The sequence below is a fragment of the Monodelphis domestica genome, chromosome 1 (assembly GCF_027887165.1).
Source record: "Monodelphis domestica isolate mMonDom1 chromosome 1, mMonDom1.pri, whole genome shotgun sequence".
Lineage (NCBI taxonomy): Eukaryota > Metazoa > Chordata > Mammalia > Didelphimorphia > Didelphidae > Monodelphis > Monodelphis domestica.
The window spans coordinates 394,349,637-394,367,995 of record NC_077227.1 but is presented as its reverse complement, the minus strand read 5'-3'; the positions used below and the strand labels follow the sequence as shown (position 1 = coordinate 394,367,995).

The window sequence follows — 18,359 nt, the reverse complement described above, 5'->3', positions numbered from 1 at the left end:
ATATATGAGTTTGCTCTTACAACAATGGCCAATATAAATTATAAAATAAAAATTTTAATTTAATTTTAAAAAGGCATCCAATCCAATGCCCTTATTTTACAGATGAAGAAACTAAGACTCCAAGAAATCAAGGGGTAGGGGGCAGCTATATGGCTCAGTGGATTGAGAACCAGGCCTAGAGAAAAGAGATGTCTTAGGTTCAAATCTGGCCTCAGCCACCTCTCAGTTGTGACCCTGGTCAAGTCACTTAACCCCCACTACCTAGCCTTTTCCATTCTTCTGCCTTGGAACCAATACACAGAATTGAGTGTAAGGCAGAAAGTAAGGGTTAAAAAAAGAAGAAGAAGAAGAAAGAGAAAGAAATTAAGTAAGTTGCCTCAAATTACAAAGATAGTGACTGTGGAAGAATATGAATCCAGTTCTTCATTCCAAATCTAGTACTTTCTCCATTAAATAATGATGCCAATTAGGCAGCTAGGCTTGGAATGAGAAAGATCTAAGTTCACATCCTGCCTCTAACACTAGCTGTATGCCCCATCATATGTCACTTAACCTCTGTTTACTTCAGTTTCCTCACCTGTAAAATAGGTATATAATAACTGCACCTACCTCCCAGAGGGGAGATATCAAACAATATATTTGTAAAGACCTTAGCATAGTACCTAGCATTTAGCAAATGTTTCCCCTCCTCCATGGGTGTGGGTGGGAAACAGGTTAAATAGAGACAACTCTTTTATGCAGCAGGTTCTAATGAATAGACTCCACATATAAATCAGGTCTTTTTCATCCCTCATTCTGTTTCGTCCTCATAGCAACCTTGGAAGGCAGGTATTGTATGTGTAATTATTCCCATTTCATATGAAGGAATGAAAGTGTTCCCCTCCTCCCCTCATATTAATATTATATCTATTAAATGCCTGAGTAAAGGTCTCAAATGCAAGTTTCAGGATTCCAAGTCCAAGGTCCTTTTAAGGTCTCTGGACTACTGGAAAAAGAATGATATAACTGGAATGAAACAGAATTCTGAGATCAGGGTAGTCATAAATACAAATATTTTACTTGGATATACAATCGGAAGGTAAGACATCTAGGTAACAGGTGACTCTGGCATAAAGGGTTAAATTCAATCCTTGGTGATGATCCTGTAGGGACTGCAGCAGAATAGTTTAAAATCCATCAGTGTGACACTGTAACACTGGAAATACTGCTAGTGTAAGCATGAACTATCCAATCAAATAGCTTGAGATTAACAATGTTGAGTGATTATTCTGCTGTGTCCTACCAATTACTAATATTTAGAACTTGAGGACTGATGCTAACATTTTATATATAATCATAAAATTGACTGGATATTAATGTTGTTAAGCCTATTTGGTTTGAGAATTTAAAGAAAAGAAGCAAAGGAGGAACAGAACTATGGCCTGCCTTAGTTCTTGATTACAGGGGATATGGAGACACCAAATGGCAGGTTCTAGTAAGCCATTCAAATCTAACTAGGGTCACTAGTTAGGAGAGGTTTGAAAGGGGAAAATAAAAAGAATTAAAAACAAAAGAATTTGAAGAAAGAAAAGAAATAAAAATATGGGGGGATAGGGAGAAACCTTAGTAACCATCTCAGGTCATTTAGGAGGCCCCAGAGTCCCTCCCTTTTCAGATATTCTACAGTCCTATCTCCCCTAGAGACAAAGCATCTGTTGTCCCCCCCACCCCCACCCCTTGACCATCATCCCAAAGAATTCTCAGTACATCTCAGTTTCTGAAATGTGCAAAATGAGGGGTTTGGGCTTGATGACATCTAATATCCCTCCTGGCTCCAAATCTATGATCCTTTGAACTGACTCAGAAATTAAGGGATCAGGGCTGTTTAGGCAGAAACCCATAAATGTTGTTAAGACTGGCAAGGACACAGAGACAAAGATGTGGGCTCAGGAGGGGCCATATGGATAGGCTCTAGAAGGAAAAGATTCATGGATGAGTTATGAAATCAGTCAGGCAGACAAGACACACAAAATACAGACAGAAACTACTGAATGGAGGTGCAGCTGGGTTATAAGCATTAGTTCTGGCCAATCCACTCTCTCCTCCCATCAAGTCAGTCAAGTCAACAAGCATCTCTTTGAACTCAAAGACACCTTCAAGGCACTAACTAATCTACTGGGGAATGGGGTGCCAAGAACACTGAAAGTACACAAATCCTTATAATACAAAGGAGACATACCTGGAAAGATCCAAATTATTCCAGGAAAACAAGGCAGGAAAGGGCACTCTTAGCTAGAAAGGTGAAGAAAAAGGGAATAGCACTTGGGCTAGACCTTTTTTAAAGGAAAAAGAAAAGATAAAAGGTGGAGATGAAGAAAGAGTGTATGCCAAGTACAAGGAACTAGGAGGCACTGTAAATACAGAATGGCAGGAGAGGTGATAAGAGATAGGACAAAATCAAACTGGCAGTCATATAAGTATAGAGAAGAAATCTTTAGAAAAGACATTGTAGAGGTAGGTTTTACTGGGCTTGAGCCTTCCTTGCCCTTGCCCATGACAGGATGGCTCTGCTTTCTACTGCAATAGAAGAAAATAACCTTTGTTTGGTTACAGATCATCCACACAGGAAGGTCTATACTGTTTGAAAATAATCTTTTCATGCCCAGAGGCCACTGTGAATGACACATTTTCAAGGAGTGAATGATACATAGGAACTGAGAAAGGTTTGCAGGAGACAGTATTCTCAAGGTATCTCAAGAACTAGCCTGGTAAAACAGGCCCCCAAAATAGGGGGTGGGGGTGAAGAGGTTCCAGAGAATCACTTGGATGCCTATTTGTGCCCCAACTTCTCCAGCTATAATGCAGACCATCATTAGAGAATAATTAGAATTCAGAGTTGGAGAGGACCTTAAAGGACAGTCATACCCTCTCATTTTACATAGGGGGAGCTAAGATCAAAAAGAGGAAAAAGTAAAGCAACTTGCCCATGGTCGTAATGCTTCCAAGTGGAAAAGCAGAGGAAGGATTCCTTCTGGTTCTCTGGGATAATTATCTGCCACATCTGTATTAGTTTCATACATTGGACAAACACATCCATGAATGATCTCATTTCATCTAACAGCATGCCTCATAAAGGAGGCAGAACAGGAATTATTATGCGAGTTTTAATGTCCATTTTAAAGATGAGGAAACTGAGGCACAAGGAAGGCTAATGGGAGTCAGGTGTCTGGGGCTATAAAAAGTTGCAAGAAAAATCGGAGAGGAAAATGTTTCACCAAATTCATGCTACAAAGAGGTCAAAGGAATAAGCTTAAAGTAACTGGGAGAAAAAAACACAAGGCGAGGCAGAAGGAATAAGCAAAAGGATCTTATATCACAAAAACATCAAGCTCATGAAGTTGGACAGTGAGAAAGCCTGTACCCTAAATCTACCTGCAGGAGCCTGAAGGCAACCCTAAAGAAGTCAGTTCACTGTCCAGGGAAAATAACTCCTTGGTTCTAAGGAAGACTGATCAAAAGATGAGTGGAAAGTGCAACCATATCTTAAGAAAGGGAGCAGACACCCCAAAAGTCATAGCCACAAGGGAACTCTGAGAAATTATGAAGACCAAGTGCCCTCGTCTGGCTCAGCATTCTCAAGTAAAGTCCTTTAAGCCAGTCCAAAACTTTCCCCAGCTTTTTCAAAGTACTAAGATCATTGTGCTCTGTCTATCAAAGGAGGGGAGACAGTGTGGACCTGGATGGGCTGGGTAAGGCAACATGTCTATCAGTCCAGAGTCAAAACACTGAAGATGACCATCAGCACTGTGTGAATTCAGTCCCTGGGGTTACCAATTTCCTTTCTTCCTCCTCAAATATCAGTCTTGTTGGTAGCTAATAATAATAATAACAATGTATATAATGCTTTAAGGTTTATATAACACTCTACATGTTACCTTATTTGATCCTCACAACAACTCTACATGGTAAGTGCTATTATCTCCATTTTACAGATGAGGAAGTTGAGGCACAGAGAATTTAAATGACTTTCCTAGCATTGCACAGCTAATAAATTTCTAAAGCAAGCTTCAAACTCAATCTCAGGTCTTCCCATGTTCTATCCACTGTGCCACCTAATTGCTAGTTTTCCCTAATCCAAACCTGTTCTTAGGAAGAATCCAAACCTCATTCATAGAACAACTCAATATTTGTTCCTCTGGGGAACAGGGGGAGGCAGAAAATGACCTTTTAATGAGGATCAGACCTAGAGATCTCAATCTAGTAAGGGTTTTTTTCACCTTTTGTGGGGGATCATGAGCCCCTTTGGCAATCTGGTGATATCTATGGACACCTTGTCAGGAAAAAAAAAACTTTTTAAAGACCTAAAATATAACACATAGGATTACAAAGAAAATTATGCTGAAATAGTTTTCAAAATACCTATTTCTTTAAAGTTCAGGAATTAACTCTTGACATATTCAACATTTATTAAGCATCTACTATGTGCAGGGAACTTCCTAACTGTGCTTAATGATAGGGGTTATAAAGATAGATATAATAATATAATGGGGTGTATGGGGTGCTCAGGGAGGGGTAATATCTCTGGTATGGAGGGCTTGTCGTGCCCTCCTAGGACAGCTCTCCAGCCTCTGACCCCCACCTGACACCCAGCTCTCACTTGTGGCTCCCAGTAGCTGCTAGCACGCGGCAGCGGCCACACCCCGGGCAACGGCTTCGACAGGCCGGCTAAACCTTGTGAGGGTAGCCATCGGGTCATAGACCCCTGGTGAACCAGGGCTTTGCTCACCCAGCATGTGAAGACTGCGTCGGCTGAACAAACGGAAGAAACCAATAAGAAGGTTCAACAGCTGAGATGGCGACGCAGCAAAGCACTATGGAGTGCTTAGGGCATGTCGGAGCACAAAAGACAACACAGCCATCCAATGCAACTGAGGAAGTCTCCAGGTGTAACGACTTTTCATGCCACTGGACCCAGGCTTCCAACGCCGAAAGAGTGAGACTGTCTTTGTGCATCGACTTTTCCACTTAAATCTTCTTCACGCTCAAGTGTATCGTCATACTCAGTTACGGAGAGACTACTACTATACTATAATAGGCATTATTAGAATTTTTCTTCAAATGGGGCCTATATGGGGTGGAGAACAAGTACAAAAGTAATCATGCTGCAAAGCAAAGAGGAATAAAAAAGTGAGGTCTTAGGCAAAGTGTTTGGTGACATTTGGTGGTAAGAAGTCACTTTTACTTCAGGAAGGCAGGGAGATCAGAAAGGGCTTCATGGAGGAGTTATAGTACCTGAGGGTCTTCAAGTAAAGAATTTCAACAGCATGAAGCCCTAATGCTAGAATTACAGAAATCAGAGCTAGAAAAGACCCTAAAGGTTTCAACCCTCTCAGTTTTACTTTTTTAATTTAAACATTTTATTTTAATTAATAAGTTCCCTCATTGAGAAGGAAAGCAACTTGATAAAAGTTATGCATGTGCTGTCATGCAAAACATCCCTCTCAGTTTTAAAATAAGGAAATCAAGGACCAGAAAGGGACAGGCAGGGACTGACCTGAAGTCACAAATGTAGAAAATGTCAGAGCCAGAAATTCGAACTCAGCCCTATAATTCCAAATCCCATTCTTGCCATCATACCATGGCTACCTCATGCTAGATACAAGAAAAAGGGGTGAGTTGCTGGAATGTACCTGAAATAGGTATATGTGCCTAGTCAATATATGCATATTCCAATTCCATCTATGAATAAGCCATTATATATTCCTTCAAACTCTCATGTCTTCTGAGACCCCTATCACTGACAAGGGCACATCCACCCAGTTTTATAACTTCAGTGACTCCTCATAATCACTCACCCCATATACCCAAAGCCATTTCCAAATCTTGTCATTTGTACCTTCACAATATTCCCTATAAATATCAATCACCACCTCTTCACTCACATGGCCACCACCCTAGTTCAGGCCATCATCACCTCTTACCTGAAAGACAGTTTTAACCTCCTATTTGTTATCACCATTTTGTCTTTCCCAACTCCAATCTATTCTCCACTCGGCTGCCAAAATGATTTTGCTAAAGTGCAGGGCTAACCAAGCCATACCCCTATCCCTAACTCTAATGGCTCCCTATTAATTAGCTCCACAATCAAGTGTAAGTCCTCCACTTGGCAATGAAGATCTTTTTGCCTGGCCCCTTCCCAGTTTCTTATACTTTATTTCCCCCTCCACACTGTAATTCAGAGACACTGGCTTCCTTGCTGTTCTGTGAACAAGACATTCCATCTTGTGTTTCACCAGGCCTAGAAGGTTCTCCTTCCTGATCTTTCTGCCTCTTAGAATCTCTGACTTCCTCCAAAATTTAATTCAAATGTCACCTTCTACAGAATGTCTTTCTTGATCTTCTCTGCCCTCCAGGGACTAGAAACTTCCATCTATTCTTTAAGTATTGGGGAATTTGTGGAATGGCAGCATGTTTGAACCTAGAAAAGCCCAGACCTCCCACAAATACCCCAATAAGGCTGTAAAATAATTGTACCAGAAGGAACAATGATAAAGAAAAATTTTTAAATTTAGTCTAAGTTCCTCCACACAATACAAAATACTATCAGAATTCTATGGAAGCTATAACAAGAAGAAAAAAAAAGGTAGGGAGGTGAGGCATAAAAGCAGCCATGGATCCAAAGGAGGAAACAGGTCCAGACCATCTGGTTTACATCCTAGCCACAAGAGATATGACCAGAGCAGGGTCCAGGCAGTCTTCCCAAGGCTCAGCAGGAGACAAGGGCAGACCAACACCTAAGTAGCCAATTACTTGAATCCCAAAAGAACAAAGGGCTAGCACTGCACTTGGGGCCTTGTAGGAGGTTGCTACCAACACAAACATCATCCAGTTGAAGCTTGTTATATTTATTTATTATTTTTTATTTATTTATATATTTATTATATATATATATATATATATATATATTATATATTTATTTATTATTTATTTTTATTTTTTATTATTTATTTACTATTATTTATTTATTTATTATTTATAAAGAATAGAACCATCTCTGAATTCAGGATGGCACAAGGAGAAGGAGACAGATAAGAGTTGTCCAAGGCCAAAGCCATATCACTAGGAAAATGAGCCCAAACCCAGGAATTCTTGCAGAAGGTATGACAAGTCTTAGCAAACACATCTAAGACCTAGTAGGAAGCCATTCTCATTTATTAAGAAGAATATGGGAGAGAACAGAACCTGACCCAAACACAAAGCCTGTCCAGAAACTGAAGCTAGAGAAATAAGTAAACAGGAAAAAAAAAAACACAACTGTCAAATCCAATTAAGAAATGCTATAGAGAGAAACCCAAGAGATAAACCCAGAAGAACAATTAACTCTACCACAAGTCCTAGCAGTATCAGAAAAATGTCTTGACTAGAATATCTAGAAGAAACAAAGCCAAAAATATGTATATAGCTTGAATACACTTAATTATATGTCACCCCTTTCAGAATTCAAGTTTTTTATGTCCAACTAAGTGGCTCAATGGAGGGAGACCTAGATTCAAATCTGACTTCATATCCCTACTAGCTGGGTGACTCTAGGCAAGTCACTTAACCCCAACTATCTAGTCCTTGCTGTTCTTCTATCTTTGAACTGATACTAAAGATATTAAATTGATAGTAAAAATACTAAAAGTTAGGATTTTAAAAAAGTAAGCTTCCCAATGACAGAACTTAAAACTTATATTCTATTTTTGCTTTTCTTTATATTTCTAATGGTTGACACATGATAAGCACTTAATATTTATTGATGAACTAATTGAAGATTGGCAAGATCCTACTCATGCTGTTCCTTCTGCCTGTCAGAATCTTATCCATTTTTCAAATCCATGTGCAATGCCACCTCCCCAATGCCTTCCCTGATTCTTCTGTCTAAAAATAAATTCTCCCAGCACTTTTGTAATCATCTCCATTATGGACTTATCCCATACAACTATGTATTCCAGTTATTTATGAGGCAGCAGCATGGTATAGTAGAAGCAACTCACACTCTAACAATAACTGTAAGGCTCTGGGCAAGTATTAGTCTGTTTAAGCATCCTTTCCCTCATCTAGAAAATGATCACCACACTTGTACTACCTGATTCTCAAAACTGCTGCAAGGAAAGTGCTTTGTTTAAAGTCCAGTAGAAATGAGACTTCTCATTTACCTCTGTGTCATCATTGCCCCAATAGGCCAGGGCTTTTGGTCTCACTCATCTTTGTCCTCACCCATCTCGAGGCCCTGCAGGTGGTTAGGAAATCATTACTGAATGAGCAGAGGAAGCTATAGTCCACACATACCATGCTGCAATCTGGGTCTGGTCAGCTCTGGTGTCCCTTAAAGGGCAATGTGGTATGGGAGGAAGAACACTAGCTAGTACTGATTAGAATGTCAGTCCTGTCACTTTTTACCTGTGTGACTGTAACCAAAGTCACTTAACCTTCTAAGCCTCAGTTTCTTTCTCTGTAACCTAAGGGGGTTAGACTAGATGGCCTTTAAGGTCCCTTCTAATGATGACCCAACAGCTATTTTCACAGACAGCAGTTATGAGTCCCAAATATGAGAAGCCCTGGTCTGGCCAAATTGAGCAGTAGATGACCTGGCTCCTAAGAAACATAAAAGTGTACCAGGGAATAGGCAGAGCCATTTTATTTCTCCAAACTGGGTAATTTAAAGCACATTTTCTAATATTTGCTGACAGAACAAAGAGGAAAGAAAAGCTCTAAGGTATGACCCACGTTCACTTCAGTCTTCAAAGTGATTTGGTAAAACTGCAGAACATAAACAGGGAGTCAGATCCACATAGCAGATAAAAGCAGACAAAGTGTGTTGGGGTTTTTTTTCACCCTGAGCAAATATACAACTAACGGATGAGTCCTGTCAGATCCTAACTCTTGTTTGTTTGTTTTTAAGTAGAGCAAAAATGCACACACTGGGCAATTGGTCATTCTTGAGACAAATTCTTCTTTGGAATGAGTGTTATAAAAGAGATCAAGCTGAAAACTGGTTTCATGGTCTTCAATCTATCCAGCAAATGCCACCAGATTTATCTTCCCCACTCTAGTCATATCTCTACCTGGCTCATTCCACAATCCCCCTCACTGCCTACAAGATAAGGTCCAACCTCCCCAGCATCCATTCAAGGACCTCCATCGTTTTGCTCCAACTTCTCTTTCTAGGTTTCTCTTCTTTCCAGGCACTCCATAGACTAGCCCCAAAGGATTACTCTCTGTTCTACTTATGTATCTTCTGCTAATCTGACTCAATACCTTTTGTTCATGCCATTCCCTCCTATTAAAATATTCATATTTATATGTAGACATAGCAAGGTTTGCAAAATGTTTTCTCCACAACAATCGTATGAGATAGGCAATGCAAGTATTCTTTTTTTCTTTCACTATTTTATTTTTTCCTCAATTATATGCTGAAGCAATTTTTAACATTCATTTTCTCATATTTTTGAGTTCCAGATTCTTTCCTTTCAATCCTCTCCCCCCAAAAGGGTTTTAAAAAGGCAGTATGATATGCCCAAAGGGCGACAAAAGAATGTCTACCCTTTGATCCAGCCATAGCACTGCTGGGTCTGTACCCCAAAGAGATAATGGACAAAAAGACTTGTACAAAAATATTCATAGCTGCGCTCTTTGTGGTGGCCAAAAATTGGAAAACAAGGGGATGCCCATCAATTGGGGAATGGCTAAGCAAATTGTGGTATATGTTGGTGATGGAATACTATTGTGCTAAAAGGAATAATAAAGTGGAGGAATTCCATGGAGACTGGAATAACCTCCAGGAAGTGATGCAGAGCGAAAGGAGCAGAACCAGGAGAACATTGTACACAGAGACTAATACACTGTGGTATAATAGAACGTAATGGACTTCTCCATTAAGGGCAGTGTAATGTCCCTGAACAATCTGCAGGGATCTAGGAGAAAAAACACTATTCATAAGCAGAGGATAAACTGTGGGAGTAGAAACACCGAGGAAAAGCAACTGCCTGACTACAGCGGTTGAGGGGACATGACAGAGGAGAGACTCTAAACGAAACTCTAATGCAAATATTAACAACATGGCAATGGTCTCAAATCAAGAACACATATGATACCCAGTGGAATCATGCGTGGGCTATGGGGGGTGGGTGGAGGAAAAGAAAATGATCTTTGTCTTTAATGAATAATGCTTGGAAATGATGAAATAAAATATTATAAAATTTAAAAAAAAGAAAAAAAAGAAAGGCAGTATGAGTGCAGGTACTCTGAGAGTACTGGATTGAGTAAAATGCTTCTGCTACTTATGACCTGGATAACCCTCTCTCTGAATTTCAGTGTCTTCATCTGCAATATGGAGATAATAATACTTTCAGTATTGACTTCATAGATCTGTTATATTGAATGGAAGAGCAGTAAAGCATATTTGTGAACTGTAAGTCATTATGTAAATGAATTATCATTAGGATTAACGGTCAACAGTACTAATGAATGAATAAACTTTACTTGGGAAGGAGACAGAAAGGCCAACAAGGTTAAATAATCTACCTATTTTAAGTTTCCTTCTACTACCACAGCACTTTTGGTGGAGTCATGAACTGATCTCCATTCTGAAGAGCATTCTGGAACTATGTCCAAAGGGCTAAAAAAACTATACATACCATTTGATTCAGCAAAACTACTACTAGGTCTTTATCTCAAAGAGATTTTTAAAAAGAGAAAAGGACCTATATATAAAAAAATAGTTATATAGCTCTTTTTGTGGTGGTAAAGAAATGGAAATTCACAGAATAACCATCAACTGGAGAATGGCTGATTGTGGTATATGATTGTGAGAGAATAATATTGTGCTATAAGGATGAACAAGATGATTTCAGAAAGCTTACATGAACTGATGCAGAATGAAGTGAGCAGAACCAGGAGAACATTATACACAATAACAGCAATATTGCATGGTGATCAACTGTGAATGACTTAGCTATTCTCAGCAACATAATGATTCAATACAATTCTTTAAGATTTATGATGAAAAATGCCATCCACCTCCAGAGAAAAAAATGATGGCATCTGAATGTAAATTGAGGCAAACTTTTTTACTTTATTTTTCTTGGGTTAGAGGGAGGTTTGGGTTTTTTTGGTCTGTGTCCTCTTTCACAAGACTGACAAATATAGAGCTGTTTTGCATGACTGCATATGTATAATCTATTTCAAATTGCTTGCCTTCTCAATTGTGGGGAGGAAAGGAAGAGAATTTAAAACACAAAATTTTTTTAAATGATGTTAAAAATTGTTTTATGTGTAATTAGGGGAAAAAATAACATTAAAAAAAGTTTCTACCAACCAGGAACAGGTTTGGGAAAAGCTAAGTTTAATGCAAGTTACACACCTGAAGGCAACAGAGATTGTCATGAAAAAATCTACTCAGACTGAGTCTTTAAGACATGAAGAGTAACTATATTTAGTTAAGAGTCCTCCCTCTATTATAATTTGAGCTTCCTTGTGGATATAATGTAAAAAGTCCCAAAATACAGAATTGGCCATTTGCATGGCAGAATTTTACTTTTTCTTACTATAGCCTAAGTAAATCTTTCTTAAAGAAAACACTGTCCCAATAGAGATGAGTGAGAGTGATGAGTGAGAGAAATTACCTTTTTTTTGATTCCCTACAAGTTAGAAAGGAAAGTTAACAAAAGGAACAACAGATACCAAATAAAAAGCCCAACAAGAAACTAGAAAAAGAGATAAACTCCCCTAGAATCAATATTACCTAGCCAATAGCAGGGAACTTATAAATTTGGGCTTTTAATAGAAACCACTTAGTAAGAATGAAGTAGTGATTTATCTTGGCATGTAGCAAGCAGATTTCTGTCTTTACAAATGGCATTTCTAGAATCCTTGAATGTCAGAGCTGGAAGAAGCTTTAGAGATAGGCTAGTCCAACCTCCTTACATCTTACATAGAATACAAACTCAAACTCTGGTCTTCTGACTATAAAACCAGGGGTCTTCCTCACTGCTTAGATGGTAAACTTCCTGAGATCTCACTTCACATAGCTCAATCCTGACCAGTGAGCAGGAATTAAGAAGCCCAGGATTCACTGGGGCCAAAGGGAGGGTCCCCTCTAACTGCCTAATAAGGTTTTTGCCCTCATAATACTTTAAAACAAATAAATTTAAAAAAAAAATCAATGGCCTGGCCTAAAACGAGACTAAGAATGATATGGATCAGTGGGACTAGCTAGAGCAATCTCTTCTACTCTAAGAAAAAAGATGCTTTTAGAAATAAAATAGAATGATAGAAAGAGCTCTAAACAAGGAATTTGGGACCCTAGGAGACTTGGAAGCTAATCTGTGGCTAACTTGCTACATTAACTTAATCAAGTCCCATCTCTTCCTTGGGTCTCATTTAAATGACAATCACTTAGATGTCTCATTTTCACAACAATCATGGTGAAATAGGTGTCCAATCTTTAAGCAGAGAGATAGCAGACTTACAGATGTAGAATGAGACATACATTTTCAGATGTAGCCAATGTTTTGTTTTATTTTGCATGACTCTACCCACTTATTACAAAGGGAGAATGTCACTAGGAAGTCACAATAATGTTTTTAAAAAAGGAAAAGAACATCAATAAAGCCTTTTAAAAAATAAAAGGACCTCAGAGCCCTAATCTACCTAATCCACAATTGCTTCTAGATTAGTGACAAATGGTAGCCACTAAAGAAGTCATTCTAATTTTGGACAGCTCTAATTGTTAGGAAGTTTTCCCTTTCATAAAGCCTAAATATGCTACTCCCAACAATTGCTATTCTTCTGGGGCAAAGCAAAAAAAGATAGTCCCTCCTTCATGTGGGCAGCTCCTTAAATACCTGAAGATAGTGATCACATCCTACAACTAACTCTAGTCTTCCCTAGGCTGAACACTCCCATTTCTACATCCTATCATCATATAGCATGGTCCCCAGTCCTCATTGTGGCTGTCCTCCTATAGACAGGTTCCAGCTTGTCAAATCCTTCTTAAAAATATGGTGCCTATAACTGAATATAATACTTCAGATGTAGTCTGACCTGGGCAAAGTGCCATGGTACTATCACCATTCTCAGTCAGGACACTATGCTTCTGTTAATGCAGCACAACAGTGAATTAGCTTTTCTGAATGTTTTCTCACAACTCATTTTGGACTTGCAGTCCATTGTAAACCCAAGATTTTTGACACAAGCACTTTTGTCAGGTCATACCTTAATTGTGGTATACTGAAGGGAGAAAAAAAAGTCTCTGGGATCAGACTTCAACTCCTACCTCTAGCACAACTTTGTAGAACCTTGGGTAAATCACTTCACCTCCCCAAAGCCTCAGTTTCCTCATTTGCAAAAATGAGAAAGTTGGATTGCATGGTCTCTAAGGTCCCTTTCAGCTCTAGATCTATGATCCTCTTCCCTTAAATCACAGGATTTAGAATTGGAAGGGGATTGGAGAGACTCTAGTTCAACCTCTTCATTCTATATATCAGGAAACGAAGCTCAGAAGGCAGAAGGGCTTTGCTCAAGATTGAAAAAAGTAAGCAACAGAGTCAGAATTTGGGCCTACAAATCCATTCTTTACATGACACCATGCATGTCCCTTTTGCCCCCAAATAATATTAACCATAGGCTGGCTTTAACCAAACTGCATTGACAGAGAAAGGCATAGAAACATTCTGGGAAAGGAGAGGACACAGAAATGACCAAGGAATTGCTATCAGTGCAGAGATGCAAGGTGACAGGGCAGGAAGAAGCACCAATCTTCTCTTTGCTTCTTGTCTTACACAATCAATATATCACAGAAACAGATTCTAAACAGAAAGGGAAATCGGAGATAGTTTTGTTCAATCCTTTCATTTTACAGATAAGGAATCTGAGGCCAATAGAGGGAAAATACAAACTAGATTCTCCTGACCCCCTTTTCAAGGCCCTCCCTTCTAATATGTTAAAAAGACCACTTCCACATTAAACTACTTTACCCCTAGTTCCCAGTTCTTTTCTCCCAGAAATTCAAAAGGCAGCCCCAGAGAAAAATAATTAACAGATGTTTACATAGCACTAAAAAATGTGAAAACTTCTTCACATGTTATTTCTTTTGAGCTTTCCATTTTCCCCATTTTACAGAGGAGGAAACAAAGGCTTGTGGATGTTGAATGACTCTATAATAGTAATATGAATTTACTTCGACTCCAAGTCCAGAATCCTAGCCAATATGCCAGGCTGCCTTTCTGGTGCCACAGATCATTATGATGAGCCAATACTGCTAGATTCTTTTGGAGGGCCATACAACATCCTCATTATCAAGATCTTGATCTTGTCCTCCATCCCTGAGCAGTTATTTGGGTCACTGAAGGCCCCAGGAGTTCGTTGTCAGACTCCTTTTGTCCCTATCTCTTATCTTCAGCCACCCCAGAGCAAGGCATCTAATAAATATCAGCTGCTTCTTCTATGGGAAGCACTGCCTACCTCCCTCATTTCCTTTGCCCCCCACCCTTGGAATCCCTGTTTACATCAGATAAGAAATGTGAGGAACTCCTCCTAAGCCCAGGCTCTCAGCCAAATGCTGCCCCTAACTGGGTCCTAGCACCCTAGGTCAGGATTCCTGCAGCTGCCAAAAAGTAATCCTTCCCCCTGAACTAATCTCTCCCCAAGATCAGCAAGGTCAGAGCAACAATCTTTCTGAAAGGTGATCCACTCCAATGATCCTCTTGATCAATCTTCCAGAGGGAGCTTTGAATTCAGATCTCATCTTCCCAGAAGAGGGCCCCAAACAGTCTTTGGGGGAAAGGCTGGACTAACAGTCAAGAAAATTGGGTTCTAATCTCAGCTTTGATTATAATGGTTTGCGCCCTTGGGCAAGTCAGTTCCTCTCAGCCTTCTCCATACTACAAAGAATAGGACTGGACTACTGGCTGATATCCCAGGACTGCATAAGCAGCTTACCTGGAGTTCTTTCCCTGACATACTTAGAGAAGGTGATTTTTAATGCTCTTTGGATTCAGTTCAGGAGAAGTTTTGGGTCAAGCTTACTAGTCTGAGACACAAACAGTTTTTGGGAGTTCCAAAGGCAGAGTTTGAGAACCTTAAATCAAAAGCCAAACTTGGATACCATATCCTCCCACCAATCCAGCTCTCCTCATCCAATTCTCTTTAACCAAACAGGTGCCAATTCCTCCCTCCCCAGCTCCCAAGCTAGATAAGGAAAGGATCTGCCCAGCTCCCTTTCTCCAGTCCAGTTCTAGGGGATCTCAAGCTGAGACCTTTAAGGGCTAAGAGGCCCTGTTTGTTGCCTATGGGCCCCCAAACCCGCTTCAGACAGGATGCTGGAGCTGTAAGGGACCATAGTTTTCATTTAATCCTAACCCCAAACACATCAGGAGAGACACCCTGCCAGGAACTTCCCCAGAGAGTTCAAAGAACCAACAGGATGGCAGCAATCCAACAATCCAATTCAACAAGCCTACCAAGTGCAGGAGATAAAAAGACAAAAGGAAAAACAACCCCAGCAGTCCTCAAGGATATTACATTCTACAAGAAGGTAAATTTAGAGCTAGATTACCTTTCAGGCTAAAGATCTCCACAAGTGACCCTTTGGGTAGGAATTTCTCAGAGTTGGGTTTGCTTTCCTTCTCAGCGCTTCAAAAATCCCTCCTTGCCTATTCTTCTCCCCAAGCCCGCTAAAGGGAAGATAAGAATGGTACAGAAAGTCCTACAACGAATTCATTTTAATTTTCTTTGCATTTTCGGTGGCCTCAAAGTTAAAATAAGGAAAATAATTCCTTGTCCACCTAAAGGTTAGGAGCTGGTCTGGGCGGCCTCTTTAAGTTCTCTAGAATTCTCATTAGATTATAAAAATTACTTTTTCAGTGGTGGGGGAGCGGAAAGAAAGAGAGCGAGAGAGAGACAGACAGACAGAGACAGAGAAAGAGAGAAAGAGAGAGAAAGAAAGACTGGAGAAGCATCTCCCTTGTAAAGGCCCCAGGCTCTTAAGTGGGAGATAACTTCTTCCAAACCAACAGCCCTGAATGGGGAGAGCTGGCTACCTGCGCCTTCTACTGCTGGGCCCCGTCCAGCAGGGGCGGCCTCCGAGCCTCCGCCCGGAAGAGCCGGGGGGAGGGCGCGCCTCACTGCGGGGAGGCCAGCGTGTGGCTGGGGCCCGAGGGCAGGATCGGAGCCCGGGGGCCATAGGGTCCGAAGCCACCTGGGTCCCTCGGGAGCCGCCCCGGCCCCGGCGCCATCGCCACCCCGCCCCTTCTAGGCCGCCCCTCCCCCCCCCCCCCAGCTCCCAGGCCCAGCCACGAGAGCACCCCCAGGGGCCACCAGAGTCCCCCGCGGCGAGCCGGAGACCTGGGCGGCGGCGGCGGTTCTCGGGACTAAGGCCCGAGCGGGGCGCATCCGGGCCGCGCAAGGCGGAAGGTTTCGAGCCCTCCGAGGGGGGCCGCCGAGGCCTCACCACCCCCACCCCCCAGCCCCTGGAGCGCCTCTACTTATTTGTGTATTTACTCCGTCCCGGGCCAGCACGTGGTTCCCTCCAGGAGCAGAAAGTGTTTCTAAAAATAGGAGGGGGTGGGGGAGATGGGGGGGTGCGGAGAACAGAAGAAGAAAAACCACCGGGAGAAGGGGAAACAAGACCCTCCCGTCCCGCTCCACCCCCCGAGCCCCACTCACCCTGCGAGGAAAGGTCAGGAGCAAAAAAGGTTCCGAGAAACAACGGGAGGCGGAGGTGGGGAGGAGCGAGGGCCGAGTGGAGGAGGGGACCGAGAGGCGGGAGCGACCGCGAGTCTCGCACGGGCTGCAGAAAAGGCCCAGGGGCGGGGGCAGTAGAGGGAACTAATGCAGGGGTGGGGGCCAGAGAAGAGGTGGCCGCCCCCGTCGTCGTCGTCGTCGCCGCCGCCGCTGCAGCCTCTAGCAGGCCCCCCGCGCACACCGCTGGGGAGCCCGGACGCACTGACAGCGGCGCCAGTCGGGCTGTGGCTAGTCGTTCTCGCGGTACGCACCACTGAGGCGCGAGTAGGAGGGGGAGCTCGAAAGGGAAGGATAAAGGAGAGTCGACACCTTCACAGCTTGATTCCCTGCACTCCTGCCCTCCCAGCGCACGCACTCCTCTTCGTGCGTCCGAGCGCACCGCTGAAGGAGCTGCAGCCGAAGCGGGAGGAGGTCTGGCCAGGGTAAGTTTCCCGATACCCCTTCTCTCAGCTCAACTTTGGAAAGGCCCAAGGTCTCGCGGGGGAAGGCGGGGCCGAGGGCGGGGCGCGAGCAGCCCGGGAGGGCCTTCGGGAGGGGGCAACCCTCCGGTTCAAGCCCCACCCTCTCGAGGGATGGGGATGGGGCTCCCCAGAGCAGAGGCGCCCCGCCCTTATCTATGGGCGGATTGCTGCGGAGCTGAGCAGGCGGGGGACCCCATCCCCCAGCATCTCCTGCTCTGTTTCTGCCAGGTCTCCGAGAGGCCGGACGTAGCGAGTGGAGGAGACAGCTTAGTCCGGGGCCCTAGCTGTCTTCATCCCTTTGCACCTAAATGCCCCGGATAGGAAGAGGCCAAGTCCCAGCCTGCCGGGTCCATCAACCCTAACTTAAATCTCGTTAACCCTGGGGACGGGCATCTTATGAATTTGTAGAAACGACGAGGTGGAAGGATCCTGTACTGGGCCAGAAAAAGAGTTGGAGGTTTTCTTTACGCTTACCCTCAGTTCTGCAGATGGGAAAACTGAGGGGAAGTAACTTACCCAAGGTTGAAGAGGAAGACAAAGGCCTCTAACAATAATATTCTGTGTATGTAACTGAACCAGATTCAGGAGCTTACAAAACACTTCCCATCCATTATTTCATCTGATCCTCCCAACAACCCTAGTGAATAAGGCAGAACCAGGTTTTATTGTTATCTTCATTTTACAGATGAAAATACTGTAACACCAAGAGAGGAGTGGACTTGCCCAAGGTCACACAGGTACTAAGTTTCAGGATCAGAACTCAAACCCATTACATAGGAATCATAGATTTTGAGTTAGAAGGAACCCTTAGAGGCTATCTAGCCGAACCCTTTCAATTTTACAAATGAAGAAATTGAAGCCCAGAGAATTAAATTGCTTGTCTACAGGCACACAAGTAGGAAACAGGGAGCCAAGCTTCAAGCCCAGGTCCTTTAACTAAAAATCTAGCACACTCTCTGATTCCAGATGCAGTCTTCTATCCACCTCAGCATCCCTGCCTCTGTTGACTCAAGAGCTGTCCCTGGTCCTCCTTCCCTGACCCATTCCAGGATCCTCATACTGCTTTCCTAAATTCATCTCAATAAACAGCCCTGTGGCTTCTTAAAGAGCACTGGCTAAGAACAGAGGTCCTTT

General features: G+C 42.3%; 1 protein-coding gene across 6 annotated transcripts in view; it reads right to left on the bottom strand.

The window, feature by feature from the left end:
* Positions 1–16,818, bottom strand: part of RALY (RALY heterogeneous nuclear ribonucleoprotein) — a 66,460-nt gene extending 49,642 nt beyond the window's left edge. For all 6 annotated transcript variants that reach the window (XM_007474213.3, XM_007474216.3, XM_007474214.3 and 3 more), the window contains exon 1: positions 16,687–16,818. The gene's annotated coding sequence lies outside the window, so the exon portion shown is untranslated. The remainder of the gene's footprint in view (positions 1–16,686) is intronic.
* Positions 16,819–18,359: the final 1,541 nt, after the last annotated feature.